The sequence below is a fragment of the Rattus norvegicus genome, chromosome 6 (assembly GCF_021556685.1).
Source record: "Rattus norvegicus strain SHRSP/BbbUtx chromosome 6, alternate assembly SHRSP_T2T, whole genome shotgun sequence".
Classification (NCBI taxonomy): Eukaryota; Metazoa; Chordata; class Mammalia; order Rodentia; family Muridae; genus Rattus; species Rattus norvegicus.
The window spans coordinates 104954204-104976346 of NC_141539.1; the positions used below are offsets into that span (position 1 = coordinate 104954204).

The 22143-nt window shown below is 44.0% G+C and overlaps 1 protein-coding gene and 1 long non-coding RNA gene across 17 annotated transcripts in view; one reads left to right on the plus strand and one right to left on the minus strand.

Annotated features, from left to right (window-relative positions):
• The window catches only part of Rad51b (RAD51 paralog B), a 536958-nt gene that overhangs the window by 498162 nt on the left and 16653 nt on the right, over nucleotides 1–22143 (plus strand).
• LOC134479406 (uncharacterized) overlaps nucleotides 1745–22143 on the minus strand; it is a 34037-nt gene continuing 13638 nt past the window's right edge. The window contains exons 1-6 of one of the 4 annotated variants that reach the window (XR_015623160.1): nucleotides 17796–20485; nucleotides 16998–17182; nucleotides 15579–15684; nucleotides 12194–12265; nucleotides 11727–11789; nucleotides 10125–10300 (exon numbers count right to left, since the gene is read on the minus strand). This is a non-coding gene — a long non-coding RNA (uncharacterized LOC134479406). Of the gene's footprint in view, nucleotides 4498–10124; nucleotides 10301–11726; nucleotides 11790–12193; nucleotides 12266–15578; nucleotides 15685–16997; nucleotides 17430–17795; nucleotides 20486–22143 lie in introns of those variants that run through there. The other 3 variants (XR_015623158.1, XR_015623161.1, XR_015623159.1) reach the window with 3 other exon arrangements.

Here is a 22143-nt window from a genome sequence, read left to right on the forward strand (position 1 = left end):
ATGACCCTGAAGCAGGCCCAGGTTATAGTCCTACAGTCTGGCTGCTGTTGCCAGGGAGAATCCATACGGTGCGCTTGCAGGCTACCTGGGCCTATGGTCTCTGAGGCTTCCCTGGAGGGGCTGTGGCTGAGAGTACACAGTCAGGTACAGTGCTGATTTGCATTTCTCATCCTTCCTGAGGTCCATGATTGGAGCAATGGATAGAGTGAGGCTCTTCCAGCATCAAAACAGCTTACAAAGTTAGGGGCAGGGGCTGGATGCAGACAAGGGAGTTACATAATGGATGTGTGGGGGTAAATGGATATGTTTCTGGCATTCCGTTCGAATTTATGAAGTCTTACGTTACTGTAACGTTTTGTGATACATTACACATTATCAAATGCATGATTGGTTGTCAGAAGCAATATAAGTCATTGGGCTTTCGTGATTTCTGCTGCTTTATCTAATTTGGAGTTTCCAGTTGACATACTCCTTTCTTCCCTCAGCCCTCTTCCCCTTTTGCCCCTCTCCCTGTCCCTAGCCTTCTCTAGAACAGGCAATGGCTTCTGACAACTTTGTCTTGGTTGAAATGCTTGAGAGAGAGGCTTTTCATCTTAGGGTCTCCTGGAAGTTTCCCTTCTGGGTTTGGCAGAGTTTTAGAGTCTTGGCATTTTTGGACAAAGACTGTGTGTTTTTGACTCTTGGACTCCTGCTTTATTGTTACCAAAGGAACTGTGATTTTGAGAACACCTTTGGGTAGCCAAGCTGTGGTCTTTGTATCCCCCTGCCTACCATCTAAAGCTTCTTTTCAGAACTGGCAGTAAGACCCTGGGCTGGAATGATGGTGCAGTCCTCCCCGAGAGAGCTCTTCACTGCCCGTTAGAACCCCAGATGAGACACATCTTCACAAAGCTCACAAAACAGATCTGAGGACCTGGGTATATTTGGGAGGGACCAGGAGCTGCCCACCCAAGGCCTCACAGTCCTGGCTTTGAGGTTTCTTTGCTTTGTTATCTCAGCTATTTATTGCGTTTCTTTTGGGCCAGTTACTCTTCTAAGTTCTTTGTGGGCATTCCCTTGTTCCAGCCTCATAATAACTCAATGAGGTAGGCATCCCTAGGTGTGATTTATAGGTGAGTACACTGAGGTTTATAGAGCTCTAAAGTTTGGCTCTAAATCATATAGCTTCTGGCCCAGAATTTTCCTTCTCCTTTTTGCCGGCTCCAATTGTACGTATGTACTCCCTCATCCGCACCTCTGGGTTTTAAACCTTCATCCTATACTATATCCCATGCTAATGTAAGGCTGCTCATGCATGCACTTTCTTCAACCCCTGGAGCTAGCCACCTGGGGTGGTTATATTAGATAGAATGTGTCCTTCAAAGACTGAAATGATCTTTACCCTGAAAAGGCTGTTTTGATCTCTATCTAGCAACCCATAGCTATTTCCTATGACTCCGTGTGCTACCAGAACAGAACTGAGAGAAGGGAGCCCTTGGGCATTACACTGAATCTTACCATCCAGTCAGCCTGCCCTTTCCTCTCAGCTTCCAAGTTGTGGCCTTGCCAGCAGCATCTTTCCACGGACTGGCTTCTGCATTTGCCTTGTGTCCTTTGTTGTTGATGACGATAGAGAGGGCACCTCTGTGGACATTCACCACGGGGTGTTCTCCAGTGAAAATGGGCAGGGCCCATAGCAGACTCCATAAACGCATCTCCTCCTTCATGGGTGACACAACTTAAATTACACTGACCTCTTACTTTTCCCTTAAAAAGTCATTTTTTAATAGGTAAACTTCACGGTTTACCTTTAAGTCTTGAGTTGTCTGTTCTCTGAAATTATTGATCCTGTACTCTACTAAAGATCCGATCAGGGTTGTGTGAAATGAGATAATTGACCATCCTGTGGTCTTTCACTAGCATTCCCTCGGAAGAAAAAGGTTTGAGAGATTCAACATGGCCCCCAACCCTTCAGCAGCTGTTCTTATACCATGTGCTTCCCTTTTATCAGTAGCCACTTAAACCTGTTCTCTCTAGATATACTGCCCTACACTGGGCACTTATGTGAGCTGTTAGTCTCTTCCTTGAAACTGATCTCGATTTCCTACTCTGACTCCATTCTGGAACTGCTCTCGCCTTTGTCTGCCATCCTTTGCCCCGCTCTGAAATCCTTGGGACTGGCTCAGCCAACAGCCATGGGCATTTCATCCCACTGATTTGAGAAAGCCAGTCCTCTAAGGCACCATTCATAACCTTAGTCTCAATGGAGCAGCAGTCTCTGGGTCTCCTCGGCAAGGCTCTTGCTACATGGTATAATTGTCCAGAGGCCAAGTGGTTCCTAGGTAAATTCATAGAGATGAGTTGAATGAGTGTCTGCCATAGCATTGGCAAGGCCTTTTTCCTTTTTTATATATATTAAAATGTGATTTTTTTACCTCCTCAGTTAAAAACAAAAGTATATGCTACAGTTTGAATGTGCCCCTCCCCAAGCGTATCTTGGAAAGATGATGGTTGTTATAAATAACTGTATTAAGAGATGGACAGAGACATGGTAGGGACATAGCTCGGTAGGTGAGAGCACCTCAACGTGAAAGCCCAATAACCCAGGTTGTCCCTGGAACTCACATAACAATCCAGATGCTGGTGTTTGCACCAACATTCCTAGCATCCCAATAGCAAGATGGAAACAGAATTTCCCCCGAAGTTGGAAGGCTAGCCTGCCTGGAGTGTTCAGTACAATATCGATACCAGAGATTCTGCCTCCATGGGGTGGAAGATGAGAACCAACCCGGGACAGTTGTCCTCACGGCATGTACACACCAACACACATGCCCACTTGCACACACATATAATTAATTAGCCCGTTTTAAAGATAAGCTGTTGAAGAGACGGCTATGCCATAAGGTTTTGTGAAGAGGTTAATGTCATTATGGTGGGAATGTGAATTGGTCCCTTTCATTTCTTTCTCGCCTTCTCTTTGTCCTTCCCTTATGTGATTATGCAAGAAAGGTTCTCACTAGATCCAGACACTTCATCTCAAATGTCTGAGGCCCTAGAACTGCAATACATTTCTGTACATTACTAATTACCCAGTCTGTGGTATTCAGATATAGCCTCATAGAACAGTCTAAGATGGTGTCTAATACGTGTAAAGCCTTTAGCTACAGAATTCATTAAAATGTTAGTATTTGTTAGAATAGTCCTTTGTGTGTATCTAGCTATAAACACAGGTCCCCTCCTAATTCTTCTGCCTTTAGTTAGACAAAGCCTTTAACTGTTAGAACCCTGTTATTTTCCCTGTTAGAACCCTGGCTTCTGTATAGGCAGCCATCAGAATGAAATGCTTGTCAATGCCTACTGGGGGGGGGGGGAGAACAGACTTTACAGTAGACCCCTGCTTTCTTGAGGGAGGGGATCTCCTATGGGTAGCCCTGCCTCCTTCCCTAGCTAATTCTGGCAAATTTAAGGTCAATGGGTATGATAAGCAGTGAGATTGGAGAACTTTCAGCTTCAAGGGTTTTGTAAAACACCCCCTACAACTTGGCAGTCAGGAGCCTGTCTTGTGCATCCCTCCAGTAAGTAGCTTATCTCCTCTCAGATGAGTTCTCTGTCCTTCCAGGCTCAGCTTAGGTTACAGAGAACTGACCCTACAGTTCATATCCCCAAGGCTCCCTTTCTATTCATTCTGGGTAAGTATAAAGAAGCTGTGTATTCTTCCCTGCACCCTGACATCCCCATCCCCCACCCCTATTCCCTGCCTCCAGCCACATCTCAGGCAGTTGTGTTGGTTCCATGTCTCCGGTCCCTTTGTTGTCCAAGGTTGTCCAAGGTCCAACTGGACGAACATCTTCAGCCTCTGGGCTCCAGCAGCAATGGGAGTTCTTTCTCGAGTCCTCCAGTCCTGGGATGGAGACAGCTTCTTTTCATTGCTATTCCACTTTCCTTTCGGCCCTTCCTCAGCACATGTTAACTAGTTCCAAAAATTAAATCTCTGTCTTGAATCTCCTGGGATAAGCCATGTTTCTCTGACATAGACTGATATGGGTCTAAAGTGTTCTCTCTTGATAAATGGTTTGTGTAAGACTCGAGATATGTTCTTTATTACCCAGTTCCCCAAAGTACTCCTCTCATCTCCAGGGGCTCTCTAGCCAGACGAGTTAGGTTCCTGAGCTGGCCGTCTTAGAGGGCAAAGAGTCTGTGCAGCGCTTCCTGCATAGCATGGGAAAAGAAGCTCTTTTTGGCCTCGTCTCCTTCCTGTAGGATTTTCCAAAACTTTCCAGATGTATCTAAGTTCAAGAAACATTTTAATGACTGGAAATAGTGTCTTGTGGGGGTGATGGGCTTAAAACTAGCAGGGCCTCCTCTGAATAGGGTCCACTGAAGCACTTGAGGGGTCCTAGCTCTGCCCTCCCCTTGGTAAAGCACAGCAGGCTCCATCCTTTAGTGCAGTCACTGTTGAGGAGGGATCCACATTCTCCATGTGCCCTGATGATAGGAAGAACAACTCCACAGCGTTCTCTGTTGGAAGAAAAGATTGGTAAGCCGTTAGTCATGGATTTTGACTCTAACTCAGGGGCAATCTCCTCGTCTATGAGGAAACCTCTACATTAAACTGAGGGGGGCGCTATTTGCCCCATGTTAATGACTTTAAGATTGGCCTAAATCATAAGTTCTTTCTAAAGCCACAGTTACTAACCCAGTGAATTCGAGTGCTCAGGTTCTGAGGACCTGTACAGTCACCCACAGCCATATAGAGCTCCAGTTCCAGAGCATCCAACGCCCTCTTCCGGCCTCCACAAGCACTGCATACATGTGGTGCACAAACATGCACGAAGACAAAACACCCATACCTATAAAAATAAATAATTTATTTAACATTTCTCCAAATTATAAACAAGATCACCATTCTTCTCTGGTAGCAAAAATCTCGTAAATTTCCATATTTCTGTTACTACAAGTAATGGTTGAAACCCCACATCTTTAAAAATGGCTTGAATCTACTTCCTTATTGATTTATTTGGAAAGTTCACATAGTCTTTAATGCCATAACCACTGAGCAGGATACTCAACATGGTTATTAAAAAGCAGGCTGCTAAGGAAAGGGAAGCAGATGCTATGCACAGATGGACCTATGATTCCTGGTCTCTGAGATATCCAGTGTGCGTGTGTGTGTGCGTGTGTGGGTGGGTGTGTGTGCGCGTGTGTGTGCGTGTGTGTGTGTGGGTGTGCGTGTGTGCGTGTGTGTGTGCGTGTGCGTGTGTGTGCGTGTGTGTGCGTGCGCGTGTGTGTGCGCATGTGTGTGTGCGTGCGCATGTGTGCGCATGTGTGTGCGCGTGTGCGTGTGTGTGTGTGTGTGTGTGTGTGTTATTGTAACTGTGTACAATTCCCGTTCCAGAGCATCCAACGCCCTCCTCTGCCCTCCACAGGCACTGCATACATGTGGTACACAGACATGCATAAAGATAAAACACCCATACACATAAAAAGAAATAATTTATTTAATATTTTGCAAATTACAAACAAGGAAATCACCATGCATTTGAGCACATTGCCATGTGAAGGACAGAATTTGGACCTGTGCATGCAGATCTCTGAAATCCTTCAATGCACCTTTTTCAGAGTAGGCCCTTTTAATTTCAAGCCCACTGCCCCCACAAGTATATTTACGGTTATATGGCTTCCTTCATTAGCCTACAAAGAATTCTACCACACAAGTCAGCCATGTATGTAGTGTGGGAGCACAGTTACATTTGAGTACATTGAAAGTTAGTGTAGCCTTTCACATTTTTTAAAAAATTAAGATTGATTCATTGATTCTAAAATAAAATATGGAAACAAAAGACACTATCTTCATCTCGATAGGTACAATGGGAGAAAAAAAGATGTCCCTTCACCAAAAAGATAATGATACTTTTAAATTAATTTCAGGCTTCCTCTCAAATGAGATATCTGATCATGGACAGATGGCTGTAACCATAGCAGAGAGCCACTGATTCTTCTAAATTTTTGAAAGAGGTTTTATATATTATGTGTATATGTATATCTGCATGTGGGTTTATGTATGTGTGCAGTGCCCACAGGTTCCAGAAGAGGGCACTGTATCCCCTGGAGCAGGAGTTGCAGACAGTTGAGGGCTGTAGGCGTGGTGCTGTGAGCTGAACACAGGCCCTCTGTATAAGCAGTGTGCACTCTTCTCCACCCTTCCAGTCCTGGATTTCTCTTCTGCCCTTTCTGATTCTTTGAAGAAGATGAGACATTGCACTCTGCCTCTGCTTTATGCAATAGGAGCATTGTTCATTATCTTCAGGAATTGCCGCATGGCTCATTTGTGCAAAGCCATATTGTATAATCCTATGGTTCCATGGTTTACTCGGCCAGTAACTTCCTTGAGTAACGTTTCTGGACAGGCAATCAAAGGAGAATTGCTTAGACTCTGCCTGCAGAGCATAGGACAGTTCAGCTTCCTGAGCCTTTCTATGCTGAATCCAGAAACGATGCCCTCTCCTAAAAAAATCTGGATTTCTATGTTCCTGGGTGGTTCTTAGGCACACAAAGCCTGAGATCCATGTATGTATATCCTGTGATGGAAGTGACTCTGGTTCTCTTTCCTGTTTCCTTCCTGTCTGCAAGCCTTCTCCTACCTAGCCCTTTTCATCTCTCCAGTGCCTCCTATTATGTAATACAGAGCTGGAGTGTTCGTCTCTAAGGGATATTTGGGTTCTAGTGGTCTGTGAAATTCAGTCTCTAGTGACCTGTAAGAGCTACTGAACTTATCTTAATAAATCATACATAAGTGCCTACCGTGTATGTACTGGGTATTGTGTGACTGTGTGTCTGTGTGTGTGTGTGTGTGTGTGTGTGTGTGTGTGCACATATGGTGCATATGTACCTGTGGGGGTCAGAGGTCAGTTCCATATGTCATTCTCAATCACTTTCCACCTTACTTTTTCAAACAAGGTCTCTCACTGAATGTGGAACTCACTGACTGGCTGTAGCCCCCATGGACTTCCATCTCTGTTCCCCAAACACTGTAGTCTTAGGTACACAATACTGTATGTGCCAGCTTTTTACATCTGGGCTGCAGATATGAACTCGGGTCCTCATGCTCCCATGGTGAGGTCTTTTACCCACTGAACCATGTCCTCAGACCCCATAACTTTTATGTGTGTCATCCTAACTCTGTCATCATCATCATCATCATCATCATCATCATCACCACCACCACCACCACCACCACCTCCTCCTCCCCCTCCTCCTCCCCCTTCTCCTCCCCCTCCTCCACTCAAGATCAAACTCAGGGATTTATGTGCACAGTCACCATCACGGAGCTATACCCTCTGCTCTCCATCTTTAGTAACACATGCTGTTATTAGTAGCAGTCACACTTGTTATCAGACTGAGGCTCAGAGAAGTAAAGCAACGTGTCTAACTTTACTTAGTAAGTCGAGCGGCAGTGAGGTGGGATTATAGCAGGGCTACAAGCAGGTAGAGAGCTGCCCGGGTTGTTGTTGACCCAGAGCTGCCCAAGGCCTGGGGCTCACCCAGTGAACTGCTCACTCTCGCCTGATCCACTCTCCAGCAGGGGAACCTGGTTTTGGTTTTCTCAGATGTTTACTTGGCCTCTCGTTTGAGCATTTGCCTTTCGTACTCAATAGTAATGAAAGGACAAAAAAAAAAAAAAAAAAAAAAAAAAAAAAAAAAAAAAAAAGCCTAAGGCTGGAAACATTTTGTTTCCTACAAAAAGAATATGTTTTGAAGCCAGCTCTGTGGTTGAAAGCATTTTTTTCCTGTGGTCTAGGGATGGGTTGGATCCCATCACTCCTTGGCTAGTGACTGAGAACTCAGCCTGTGGCTTCCCAGCAAGTCTGTGCAAAGCACGCTGTTTTCCAAAGGAGTGTTTAATGGTGTTGGATATGTGCACGAGTGGACAGATTAGTCTGTTTGGGTGTCTAAGAGCATGTTCATGAGCCTCTGAATGTTTCAGGGCAGAGAGAACCAGGGAGTGGTTTTCCACATGCTGGACACATCAGCGTCGCCTTTAAGTTTTCACCACGTACATGACAGGCAGACACTCAGATGCTGACAGAATGAGAGGAGAGAGATACATAAGCCTTGTATGGATTTGCAAGTAATCAAAAAGCTAGGGAATGTGAAATTTTGACCTGTCACATTTCTGTCTGTTTTCAAATGCCCAGATCCAACACATGGCGTAGGTTTTATTAGATGGCAGGGTGGTCTGACGGTAACACACAAAGTGGGTATTCTGAGGTACCGGTCTCCAGTGTGGTCAACTTTAGGATTCAGTACAGTAATCTCTGCCAAGATTTTAGATAAGTCACTTTATAAAGATTACATTTCCATGTCAAAAAATTTTTTTACTTATAATTAATTTTTAAGTTCTGCTCTTCTAAAAATGAATGTGCTTTTTAATAGGATGGATTTTGAACATTCTAGCAATCCACAGATATTCATAATTTGCTCTTCATAATTTTATGAGCTGATTGAGACTTTGTAGTATGTGGTCTTTCCTAGAACTTTTCAGTGCTGACCCTATGGCCTAGCCTTAGATTCTGTCCCCCTACATTTTCGTCAACCACCATCAAAAAAGTAGAATTCTCTGGCTCTCATTGCCTCTGGCTTTTAAGCAGAATCCCAGTTCAGTGCCTGACACAGAGTAGACGTTGCCCCATAAACATTGGTTGACTTAGATGAAATAAACTTCTTCAGAGTTGACAAGCTGCTCTCTGTAACTTCAGAATTCCAAGCAGAGTTTGGAGTACAAAACATCATGCTTTTCAGAAGAGACAGCTATAGCCACTGGATTCGGGACAATCATTTGAAGAAACGAGTATCACTGATAGAAAGAACTGTGAACTCCTTTGCTATACTGTGAGGTAGAAAACACACTTGAACCATAGGATGGTTTCCCTTTAGAGACAAATTGAGATAGACCCATGCCTGGCATGGGATCCTGGCATGGGATCCAAGTATGTGCACTTGGATATACAAACTGGTCGAGCCAAGTCAGGCTCATAGGAAAGGCTGACCACAAAGAAATCAGACCACAAGTAACCAGTGGAGAAAACTAGCATTTTTTTTCCATTTTATCACACAAGGCAATAGGCCTGTTCTCACAGTAGGGGGTAGGGTAAACTTGGGAGGATAGTGGTAGTGATTTTAGTATACTGGTTTACAGATGGGGTTGGTATTTCTATCTTTACTCTTGACAATGAGACAAATAATAGATCCCTTGGTATATCAGGATGCCAAGGCTAACTGAGCTGGTAGAGCTTTGTGGCTTTGGCTCTTGGCTGACAGGCGTATCCATGCATTAGGGCCATGCTTGGCAGTAGGCAGAGCAGCTGTGTGGGTCCTGGGAGAGCTCTCTGGCTCTGTGGGTTTCTTTGATACGCAATTGAACTTTGGCTAATTTTTCTTCTCATGGCTGTTTATGAAGTCCTGAGCTGGGCAAAGAGCTCCTTCTGGAACTCAGAAGCAATAGCAAAGGCGAGCATGGTGTGTTCCCACAGTCATACTCTTACTTGTAGCCTCCAAGGATGGTACACAAGGCCTTCCACAAAGGGACAAGTAGAGGTAAGGGACTGCAGAGTTCTCTTTCAGTTACATACTGCTCTACCTAGTGGACCGGGTAGATCCCTTCAAAGTTCCCTTTCTTCAGAAGGAATGGATCTCTCATTTCAAACATATCAGTAAGCTTACTAAATTTGTATTCTCTGGCACCATGATGCTTAACAGTAGCAGCTGATGAGTACTGAGTATTTAGACATTTGTGAGGTACTACCGTGAGGTGGATAACCCATCTTACAGCTTGTAAGGTAAGTACTGCCCTCCCCCCCATCTCATACATGAAGAAATTCAGTGGCAGAATTGTTAGCGACCGTGGCTCTTACTACTCCCCAACTTAATTCTACAAATATGTCTAAGTGTTAACTGATATTCCTGAATCCCTCCCCACTTCAGTCTGTAGCATCAGGCCACAGATAATAAAATAATTGAAATTAGCCTTCTTAATTACCCACTTTAAGTTATAATAGGCTGCCTCAGTTAGGGTTAAATTGCTGTGAAGAGACACCATGACCAAGGCAACTCTTATAAAGGACAACATTTAACTGGGGCAGGCTTACAGGTTCGGAGGTTCAGTCCATTATTATCGTGGCAGGGAGCATGGCAGCATCCAGTCAGAAATGACACCAGAGGAGCTGAGGGTTCTACATCTTGTTCCAAAGGCAAACAGAAGACTGACTCACATGTAGTTAGGAGGGAGGTCTCAAAGCCCATGTCCACAGTGACACACTTCCTCCTATAAGACCACACACCTATTCAAACCACCACACAGGCCTTGGTCATTTTCAGGCAATATCATTCAAATAACCTGAAATTATGATTTCCCTCAATTCATACACAAGTGCAGAGAAGGTGCTTGGCTTATCTGAAGCTGGGACTATCTGCTCTATCAAAGACAGATGCAGTAAATGGTTTAGAGCAGCGAGTCTCAACTGTGAATCGAGACCCATTCATCAAACCTCTGTCTCCTAAAATATTTACATTACGATTCCTAACAGTAGCTAGGTTACAGTTATGAAGTCGCAACAAAAATAATTTTTTGGTGGGAGGTCACGACAGCACATATGAAAGGCTTATAGCATTAGGAAGGTGGAGCGCCATCGGGTTCGAGAACTGGAGAGAAGGATGCTGTCCAAGCACAGACTCTAGAGCATCTGGGGTCAGAATCAGGGCACAGCAGTGTTCTTCCTGGTCATTTCTACTCTAGCCTTTGTGCTTTCCACTGCTATCCCCAAGAAACAGTGACATCAACAGTAATGGCTGCCAATTTTGTGCCAGGCATGGAAGATCCCCATAATATACTATGAGCCGGTTTTCTCAGTAACACTAGCAAGTGTGTACCATGACCCATGGCTTACAAATGGGGAAATAAGCTTGGAAACGAAGGTGTGTCCTAAGGCAGAAGCAACTAGTGAGTGGTAGAAAAGGGAGGCAGACTCCCAGAGAGACGGGCACCTGGCATCTGCCTTACCCTTGACCGCTCACCCTTTCCTTTAATGCTTGTACTGTGGTTCTCCTGTAAGGAAACACCCTTCTTTAATCTTCAACCTGTGTGTCCAGGCCCTGCTTGAACCAGTGGCTCCATGTCTGACCAGCAGAAGGATCATGTTCCTTCTGCTACCGAGATTAGTTTGCAGTATTAGTGAGCGCAGACTAAGCCAATTAAAGTAAACCCAAGACTTAGCTGGAACAAGGGTGGCTAAGCTGGTAGATACTGAGCATGGAGCTCCTGGGGGACATCTTTGCCACAGTATGGAAGGAAGCTACTTTAAGAGTGGCAAAGAAGTCCATCCATAAAAAAGAAGAGACACAGAGAGACTGTTTCCTGGAGAGACATGTTTGGAAGGTTGTTCCCATGCTCCCCAAGCCTGACCCCGGCTCCAGATCTGAAGCCATTATTGAATTGTTGATCCTGTCCTCCCTGTAGGCAGAGGCAGAGATCTGATTCCCCGAGTCTTTTTTTTTTTTTTTTTTTTCCCTCAACTGGGTCATTTCTTTGCCTCTCCTCCCCTTGTGCATTTCTCTTCTCTGGCCTTCCTGTTGACCTTTTCTTTGCTCTCCAACCACAGTATGGAGGGGGAAAGCCAGAAACCTAAATCAGGCAGCCTTGTTGGCTCTCAGAAAAGGCTTGGGTGAAGAGTGAATTAAAAACACTGACTTACGAGGCTGAAGAGAAGGCTCATCACGTAAGAACGAGTGCTGCTCTCACTAAGGACGCAGTTCCCCTATAAGCAAAACTCGCACACATTTTTTTAAGTAAATAGACAATTTTTAAAAAATATACTGACTTAAAAGCAATTCAAAAGTCATCCTGGAATTTTAGTTAGCCATTCTAACCATGGCTTCTTTGTCACATACGAAACTTGATGTCATTGCTTCCACTGCTGAAATTCAGCCTCTTCTGCGTTGGTCTCACTTAATCATCAATGAATGATGGGGTGTAAAATAGTCTTTCCAGCTCAAAAGCAGCATCAAGTAAATAAGATGAAACTACTAATGCTTTGGGAGATGAGGTCATAAGCAAGTTGATACTTTGTAGCCATCTACCAGGCTCGGTTATGGAAAAGCCAAAGACGAATGCAATATCACGTTCAAAAGTCTAGCCAAACTGAGTCTCAGAACCACTCACCATAATACAGTGTGATGGGCAGGAGGACGAGGGACCACATAGGAGGGGACAGACAGCAGCAGATGCCAGGACCTGGAGAAAGAAGGACGGGTGCGGGTGTCACCCCAAACATACACACAATATTGCTGGATCGTGTAGGGCCGCTCCAGGGCCGGGCTTTACAGTGAGGCATTTATAGACTTAGAGGTGGCAGCCATTCACCAGATGACATGGCAGGATTTCAGTATTATAACTAGAGCGACTGACCTCGTACAGTCAAGCAAGAGCCCAAAAATTATGCTGGAGTCGAGATCTCCTAAAATGGATGGCAGAACTCCTGTCCTGCCTGAGGAGGAGTGCAGCTTCAGAGAAGGGCTCTAGCAGACCACATTCAGAATTCAGAGAGAGCAAACTGTCCAAGTAAAGGCAGCTTCTCCATGTTTAACCCACAGGGCCAGATTTAGAAGTGATCAGCATGGGAGACAGGGGAGCTGGAGCAATAAGTCAGCCCACAGCGGGAGGGCCTACTGAAGATGTGAAAAGTCACAGCAGGGGAGCCAGCAATGCCCATCGAAATGTTAAAAACATGATGATCATGCGGGCATGGTGCTGCACACCTTCGATCCCAGCACGTGGAAGGCAGAAGCAGGCTGGTCTCTGTGAGTTTAAGGCCAATCAGGTTCACAGAGAGAGTTCCAGGACAGTCAGTACTACATAAGGGGAGCCTGCCTCAAATCAAACAACAGCAAAAAACAAAAACCAAGATACTCCGCCAACTTTTGCCTTCTGCCTGTGGCTTGTGTGACCCTAATGTTATTTAGATATACAGTCCATACACACTTCCAGGACATCTTTGATCTGTTGTTCACATTAATCTGAAAAGGCCAGAAATACAGGCATATAAGCCACTAAATCGCTAGACTGCTGCTCGCCCTATGCAAGGCAGCAAGAAGCCAGTGTTCTTTAAAGCCATCTCTGGATTCCCGGGGCCTTCTGGCTTACTTCAAAGCTGGGCCTTTTGGCTGCTTATGGGCAGAGGGCGCATCATATTCGTCTTTGTTTTCCCTACTGTCTAGCTCAGTACCTGGGACATAGGAGGTGCTCGATAAATATTTGCTGAATGACTATAACATGAAATAAGTCATTCAGTTCTAAGTAACCATTGCTTATACTTCTTGTAAATGTGGGTTTATATAATTGCAAAGTGTGTCTGCCCTTTTTAGGTCTTGTATTTTCATTGGGGCCTGAGAGCTGTCAGTGGTGCTCTGCTAGAGTCTGCCTGCTCCACAGGAAAGCTCTGGCAGGAGCAAACTAAATATCCCCGCGTGACAACTGACCGAATATGGCAGAGTTCTCCCTCCCTTCAACTTGGCTTTCCCTACCTGAGGAAGGAAGAGGAGTGCTTTGTTTGTGTGTTCTGAGATGAGAAACAAAATTTAATGTATATGAGGTGTGTGGAAAGAATCAGTCGATATAGAATAATATGGAGCAAGAGGAAAAATCTCCCCACAGATGTGTAATACAGGCTTTCTCTGTTTGCACTAACTGTACATAATGATATATGGCCTGTTTTGAAAATAATCTGGTTATTGTAGATTTTCTCCCAGTGTGTGTGTGTGTGTGTGTGTGTGTGTGTGTGCGTGCGTGCGTGCGTGCGTGCGTGCGTGTGTGTGTGTGTGCGTGCGTGCGTGTGTGCATGCGTGTGTGTGTGTGTGTGCGTGTGTGGTGTGGTGTGTTTACTAATCACTGTTCACAGAAACATGGTATTCAATAATATTTGTATAGGCATTCAGTCAAAAGCATTGTGGCATTAAAATGAAGTTCTGTGTTCTTTAAACTCATACCAGGAAAACATGAAATATTTTGTTTTTAATTACCAAACGTCATTGCCATCATCACGAGGCTGGTGTTCTAGCTTAGGTAGTAGAGTAGGTAGGTAGCTTGTCTAGTGCACATGAAGCAGTAGATACAAGCCCCAGCACTGCATAGACTAGACTTGGTGGTACACACCTATAATCTCAGAAGTTCAAACCCATCCTCATCTACACACTAAATTTGAAGCCAGTCTGTGCTACAAGAGAGCCAGTCTCAAACAAGTAAGAAATACGTACCATCACTGACAACAAAATTTGTATTACAAGAAAAGGAGTGATACAGCTTCACTTCAGAAACAGCTCTGCTTCATCTAAGCCCTTCCACCTCAGGACATGGATAAAAGTTTACTGTGCTTTTATCAGTGACTCCATGACAGGCATTATGAACCAATTTGAACTGAACCAATCTTTAAATATACTTACTGTTTCAAGTGTCTCTAAGTTGGACCTACTTTAACTTGAGCCTCTTTCATTCAGTAGATTTTTTTAAAGAGAAATAAATGAGTGTGCAGCTCATTAGTGGAGTTCTCAACCAGAGTATTCATGGCACTATTACATTCACGGTACCACACATATATTCAAATTAAATGTAGAAACTACAAGCGACCAAAGAAATACAAACTCTGAACAATAAAGTGCTTAAAGCCTGTTTGCACCCCTGACTCCAGCCCCCATCTGTCCCCGGGCTCACACGTAAGACCCCTCATCCTGTGCTGGTGAAAGACATTGCACAGTCGATCCTCAAGAAGACTGATTTCCAGCACAGTCGATCCTCAAGAAGACTGATTTCCAGCACAGTCGATCCTCAAGAAGACTGATTTCCAGCACAGTCGATCCTCAAGAAGACTGATTTCCAGCACAGTCGATCCTCAAGAAGACTGATTTTCAGCACAGTCGATCCTCAAGAAGACTGATTTTCAGCACAGTCGATCCTCAAGAAGACTGATTTCCAGCACAGTCGATCCTCAAGAAGACTGATTTCCAGCACAGTCGATCCTCAAGAAGACTGATTGCCAGCACAGTCGATCCTCAAGAAGACTGATTGCCAGCACAGTCGATCCTCAAGAAGACTGATTGCCAGCACAGTCGATCCTCAAGAAGACTGATTTTCAGCACAGTCGATCCTCAAGAAGACTGATTGCCAGCACAGTCGATCCTCAAGAAGACTGATTGCCAGCACAGTCGATCCTCAAGAAGACTGATTGCCAGCACAGTCGATCCTCAAGAAGACTGATTGCCAGCACAGTCGATCCTCAAGAAGACTGATTTCCCAGCATGCTTTTGCTTTTTTTTTTTTTTTTTTTGGTTCTTTTTTTCGGAGCTGGGGACCGAACCCAGGGCCTTCCGCTTCCTAGGTAAGCGCTCTACCACTGAGCTAAATCCCCAGCCCCATGCTTTTGCTTTTGTTGACATTCCATTGTCATCTTTGGGTTCTTATCCCTCTTAGAAATACTGACTGTTCCCCAGGGACCCATCTACCTACCTGTGCGTAGGAGTCTGAAGCATCAACAGGGCTGTCTTCACCTACTCACCCTTTCTCCTATTAGCGATTCTTCCTGAGCATCAAGGAGGATCCCTGCAGACTCTTGCTTTGGATAGTTTTGTCCCATAGCAATTGGGCAGATCTCTGATTCACTTCTAAAACATAATTATTGATTGGGAAAGAGAAGAAGTTGGGTTATTTAAGATAAAGGCTCTAGGGAACAAAGAGGGGCTTTTTACCCTGCTGGCCTCATCTTTTCAGCCAAGTCCTAGGTTGTTATGATGTATGCCATTCCAAGAGGTAGGTTCCTTGCCTGGAAAGATAGGACCAGAGGGATCATGAACTGAAACTGACCTCAGAAAGACATTCCCTGCCCTCAAGGCCCTTTACATCCTCTGGACCATCCCTTACTCCAAGGAGCTCAAGAGGCAGTGCATACCACGTAGTTCTTCCGTTTCAGACATGAAGTTTTCCTCAGAGATTTGCTGAGAAGGGGCTGGTTTGCTCTGTTCTCCCAACTCTTTCTATTGCTTGGCTCCCTTTTTGTGAACATATACTATTTATATGAGTGCAAAGACCTAAAGCCGTTTCAATAAAAAGGTGTGTGTGTGTGTGTGTGTGTGTGTGTGTGTGTGTGTGTGTGTGTGTTCCTATAGTATCATCAAGTCAACAATAGCTGTAGAAAAGCCTTTGCAATTATGATTTTGTAGAAGGCCCCTAATGTGATGACACAATAGGAGGACTTTAACCCTTCCCATGACTCCTGAGAGTGGAATCACAAACTGCAGAACCCCACAAAAGACCTTTCTACACTTCCCAGCCTTGTATGTATCTATGTATGTATGTATGTATGTATGTATGTATGTATGTATTATGTATTATGTATTATGTATTTTTGGTTTTCAAGATAGAGTTTCTCTGTGTAGCTCTGTCTGTCCTGGAACTCAGTTTCTAGACCAGGCTAGCCTCAAACTCAGAGATCTGCCTTCTACTGTCTCCTGAGTGCTGGAATCAAAGGTGTACACTACCACCACCACTCAGTATATCTTAATCCTCAAGTTCAAAGCTATATGTTCCAGGCAAGGGAATCTAGTAACTGACTCAAGAAAACATGCTTTGCTAGTGGTACCTGTGAATCAAGGTGGGAAACCCATATGCACAGCTTAAATCCAAACATAGTATTCTAATGAAAAGTGCTGACATCAGAAACTGTGGGGTAGGGAAGATTTTGACTAGACACATCTAGCACCCCTCAAGTAGTCAGATCTCCAGAGTGGCTGGTGGGGTCTATAAATAAATGTCCTAGGCATGGAGAGCCAATTTTTCCCTCTTGTTGATCAGTAACCTTGTTCAACCTAAGCCGATTTCCTCATTAGTAAAATGAGGATAATACTACTTCCCTGCTAAGAGTGACATAAGGGTTGCACACCTCAGTCCTGGACACACAGGAAGAGCGTGTAAACATTACCTGTCACCACTACCATTATCCAAAGTCTGCCAAGAGTTCCAGTGTTCAGATGGCAGTCTGGTGGGCTCCCAGTGTGATCAACTCTGTGTCTGGTCTTGTCCTGTTGAGCTCTTCTGAGTTCTTTTCAAAGGTTTTCTCATGCAGAGCCCTGCTTTCTTGAATTGTTTCAGCATGGGCGCCTAGTTCTGTGGGTAAAAGGTACTGTGAGTTTTCCATAATACTTCATGAACAAGTCTCCCTGTACTTGTATATACTATGAGATTTGAACACAATCTTATTTAAAATATTGAAAATACAAAAATCTAAACAGATGCGTTACTGGTTACACACTGACTACGTTGGAATAAAGTTCTAGCTGTCCTTTATAGAGAAAGAGTTGGTTCTCTCTCTCTCTCTCTCTCTCTCTCTCTCTCTCTCTCTCTCTGTGTGTGTGTGTGTGTCCCTCTGAACTCTATTTTCCTTTGACCTTTTCTTCACTGGAGGAGGGCTTTAGGGAAATAATAAGATTACTGTGTTAATAAGAATTAATCTGAAGACGCAGCATTGGTCCTCCACCCATCACAGCACAGCCAGGAATGCGGTACATTACACAAGCCAGTCCCATTTGACCAGCTGTTCTTGGATGTGTCAGGCCCAGATCTCAGCCTCTTTACACAGAAACATGTTGCCTTCCTTGAATCAATTCCTGTGAGACTAAAGAATGTCCCAAGTGGCCCAAGCATGATGTAATAGGGATGTGTGCTTCAGAACTCAAGACACACCCTCTGAGTCCTGGCATCGTTTTACTATAATACTCACACAACCACAGCTTTCCTCTGTGACCCTTAACGGCCAGAGCTGCCTCGCCTTGGTTGTGTTTTCTAGCAAGCCTGGACCGGAGGACCAAATGCTGCTTCCTGTAGGCCTGTGGAGGATCTGGAAGGGAAGACCTGCCTAACTGGACATCCAGAGAGCTCAGTGTGGGCAGCTGACTGGTGCTCTTGTTTTCCCAGTGTCTTGTTTATTTGGTCAGTTTTGTTCACCTGCTATAAGGGAGAGAAATAGAGTGATTCTTGCTTACTTGAAACTGTCTGCTCCGGGAAATATTGTAACAAAGTGCAATCCCCAGATTGAAATGACGATGAAACAGTTCATACTTACTTGTAAGTTGAAGTGAGTTGTACTTCCAGCCTATCTGTGTCTTTGACTCTAAAGTGTGACCGCCTAGAGACAGTCACAAGTAGGTTGAAAATTCAAAGATTAAAAATTATATACACTTGGGGTGGGGATTTAGCTCAGTGGTAGAGTGCTTGCCTAGCAGCGCAAGGCCCTGGGTTCGATCCCCAGCTCAAAAAAAAAAAAAGAAAAAAAATTATATACACTTTATATACACATATACTATATACTTCAAAAATAAAAAATTTTAAAGAGAGAAAGAAAACCATGTGAAAAATCATAGAAAATAAACTTGAAGACAAACAAATTGCTACCAGGAACAAAAATGGACCTGTAGTTGTTAATGTTTGAGACAGGGTCTCACTATACAGTCCAGGCTTATCTTAAATTCATGAATCTTCTGTTTATCAAAGGCACGAACCACCACACACACCTGGCCTAAAGGGGAAAAAGGTACAGGGTATCCCCCTAACCAATAAGATATTTACAATTGATACCCAGAGGCAAAGAGAAAATCAGTTTTTGCCAGTGCTGTCTTGAGTTTAACAACCAACTTCAGGGTAGGCCCCATGTTCAAGGGTATTTGGCCAACACAAAATTCCATGGTTTTTGGTTTTTGTATTTTTTTTTAAGAGAAAGAATATAGAGTTGAGTAGATAGGGAGGTGGGAGAGAGCTTGGGGGAAACTGATGGAGAAGAAAATATAATCAAATATATTGTATGAAACATTTTTTAATTAAGAAAAAGTCCCTCCATCAGGAACACTTAACTATTATAAACATATGTACATCTAAAAACTGAACCCCAAAATAATAATTGAAACAAGAACAAATTCAAAGGGAGAAGACACCTATAGATAATTCAGCAGTAACATTAGGAGACTTCTATATCCCATTTTCAATTATGGATTCATCAGTGGAGCAGCGTTTCATCAAAGATGCAGATTTGAAGAGTGCTGTGAACCTCTCAGTGTGCTCAGCCGCTGTCTGTAAAGCACTTCCTGCGGGAGCACATGCACTCTTGTCTGAGTGGAGCACCCTCATACGAGTCTCAACACATCTAAGAGAGCTGAAATCTGACAAACTTCTCCAGTTGTGGTGGAATGGAGTTAGCAACAAATGACAGGCAGAAATTTTGAAAATTCTGAATTGGGTACTTTGAAATAAACAAAGCAAAGAATCAATCAGGATAGAAAATTGTGGCAATTGAAATAGAATATATACTATTCTATTTCCAAAGCCTGCATGACATAGTTAAAGTGGTATTCAAAGGAAAATCTCTAGATTCAATGCAATGAACAATAAGTTCATTCCATGTACAGTGTATCTGAATAAAAGTTCATATTGAAAGATTAGTGACCAGCTTTACTGATTAAGTTTATATATGAACACATGTATATTCATCATATTTTCTCCAATTCTATTATATACATATAGTACACTATATGTATATTATATACATTGATGAACATTAAATAAAAACCAGCATGACTGATAAGATACATGAGCAAACCGTAATCTTATAACAGTTATATGCATGTGAACGTACTTAGGCAAAAATGACCTAACGTTTGCAATTTATTTTGACAGGTAACAAATGCAGGTGAGTTGATAGGTAACTAGGATGTAACTATAAAAATGCTAATTATAAAGAAAGATGATTGGTTCGTAGATATTCATTATAAATGTTCTCCATTTTACTGTGTATTTGAAATTTCTAATAATGAAATAATGATGAGAAAGCAGTGAGAAAAATCTCACTCTGATCCTGCCTTATAATTCACTCAGCTAGCATCCCATTGACCTGAGGAAACTGTTTTCTTTAAGGAATATATTCTCTTCTAGATAATACTTTCATAATCCTATGTTATAAGAAAACATTTTGGAAACGGCACTAGAGAGGTGCTATCAAAGAAAGTAATAGTATTCTGTGGCACAATGTGAACTCACAGCCTTGGGTGCAGACCTTCTAGGGGGTTCATCCTAAAACCTAGGAAATCACTATTTTGTTGCAATTTGGGCCAGCTTACTCTCTGTGACTAAATGTCGTGGGAGAAGCTGCCAAACGGAGATAAAGTAATAATTCCACGCTCGCCGAGGTACGGTCTACTTTCCACCCTGCCATGTCCACTCTGCCTGAACCCGAGCCCCTCTGTTTTGAAAAGACGACTTAGATGCCATTGAAGTCTTCGCTGGCTCTTCTCTCATGGCTGTGGCATTGTTGCCAAAGCTTCTGTATTTCACGGAGAGTGGTTTTCCTAGTGATGAAGCAGGTTCTAATCAGGGTCAGATCTAGATACACACAACAGCTGCCCGGCGCCTTTCCTGTAGTTCCTTCAACACAATGACAGGGAATTCCTATGAGAACCTCTGGGTGTACTTCGGAACCCCTCAACTTACGGCCTCCTTGCAGACACAGACCTTCCTGTCTGAAGCATTTCCGGACCTCCTGTCCTTAGCTTGGAGGACTCCGCTCAACCTGGGGAAGGGGCAAGCCATGAGGTTATTCACCTCTTGGATTACTCAATGCCAAGCCAAGCAGCTTTCTTCCTGGGCTTCCAAGCATTTGAGGGAATCTTTTTCTAAGTCTTCAACAAGGAGGCAAAAGCCTGGCATGTAAGATTGTCACAGTCACTTGGCAGAGCTAGAGGAAAGATGTGTTTCATTTAGCAATGGGTTTTGTTAGCCCAGACTACAGATGAAATGAGATAATAGAATCCTCATTGAAAGACATTTCAGAGTCCACAGGTTTCTCCCGAGCTCCCTAGTAGGATCGTGCATACAGATGAAAGGCTCAGACGTGTCCTGCAAGCACATCCCGGCTCTAGTCATCAACAACCACAGAATCTTGCTGATCAACGGAAAGACTGAGAAAGAATTGAAAAGCGAGGACAGGAAAACGTGGGTGGGTGTGCAAGGTGTCACTTCTGAGCTGTCTCTCAGCTGTTTCTTGGCCACTGTTTCCTCAGCTGAGAGCAGAAAGCCAAGCACCTGCTCCTCAGGGAAGAAAAGGTTTTCTGCACACTTTGACTCTGCCAAGCCCTTTACCCGGCCCTCACCCTCAACCACTGTGAGCTCTAGGATGTGGGCGGGAAGAGGAAGAAGAGAAATGAGGAAGGTGCTCATCACCAGGGTTAAAAGGAGCCTTCCGGGCATGGGCTTGTGGAAGAGAAAGTGGGAGAGCTGGTGCCAGGCTGCCTCCCCACATGGCTGCCTATTCAAACTTGCTTTCCTAGGCCACAAAGACAAAACTCACTGTTTCCTGAGCCTGGGCTGTATTGCAGGAACTAACAGAGCCTGCCAGGACCAAATCTTTCCAAAAGCACCCTCCAGAATAGCCTTTACTCAACACCCCAAGATCCCCCTCCCCATTGTCTGCCCTGGCCAACCATGGAAGAGGACCAGGCTGGGCTGCTCCAGACAATAGAATGATAGAATACCTGTATCATAACAGCAGGGCACAGGCACTATTCCTGGAAGGCGTCCTCATCCTGGAGAAGGACTCCTGTGCCCAGCACTTTCTGTTCTATGACTCCTTTTCCACTTTTAAGCCTTATAGAAGTAGGATCAGGGCAGGAAAAACACATGATGCTATAGCAAGCTGGAACCAATGGCTTGACTTTGGGTCCTGACCAAGCTAAGTCTCTTGTCAGAGCTTGGGGAGGTAGCCTGCTCTTTTCTATGGCATTTTCTAAGTCCCCTAACTGGGAGAGAAACTACAGATAAATTTTAAAAATAGATACAAATCAGTGGAGCTCTGGTGGGTCGCCACTTTATACATTTATTCATTCCACCTTTTGCTCCAGAGAGGAACTTGTTTTCTATCAAGAGCATTCTAAAAGGCGTGGGAGCCAAAAGCAGCTGTTGGCGATGATGGCTGCCACCAAATACAGTAGATTCCTTGCCTATATTCATGCTATCGTACAGCAATGAGGACTGGAGAGATGGCAATAGCTGTTCTTCCAGAGGAACCAAGTTTAGTTCCCATCACC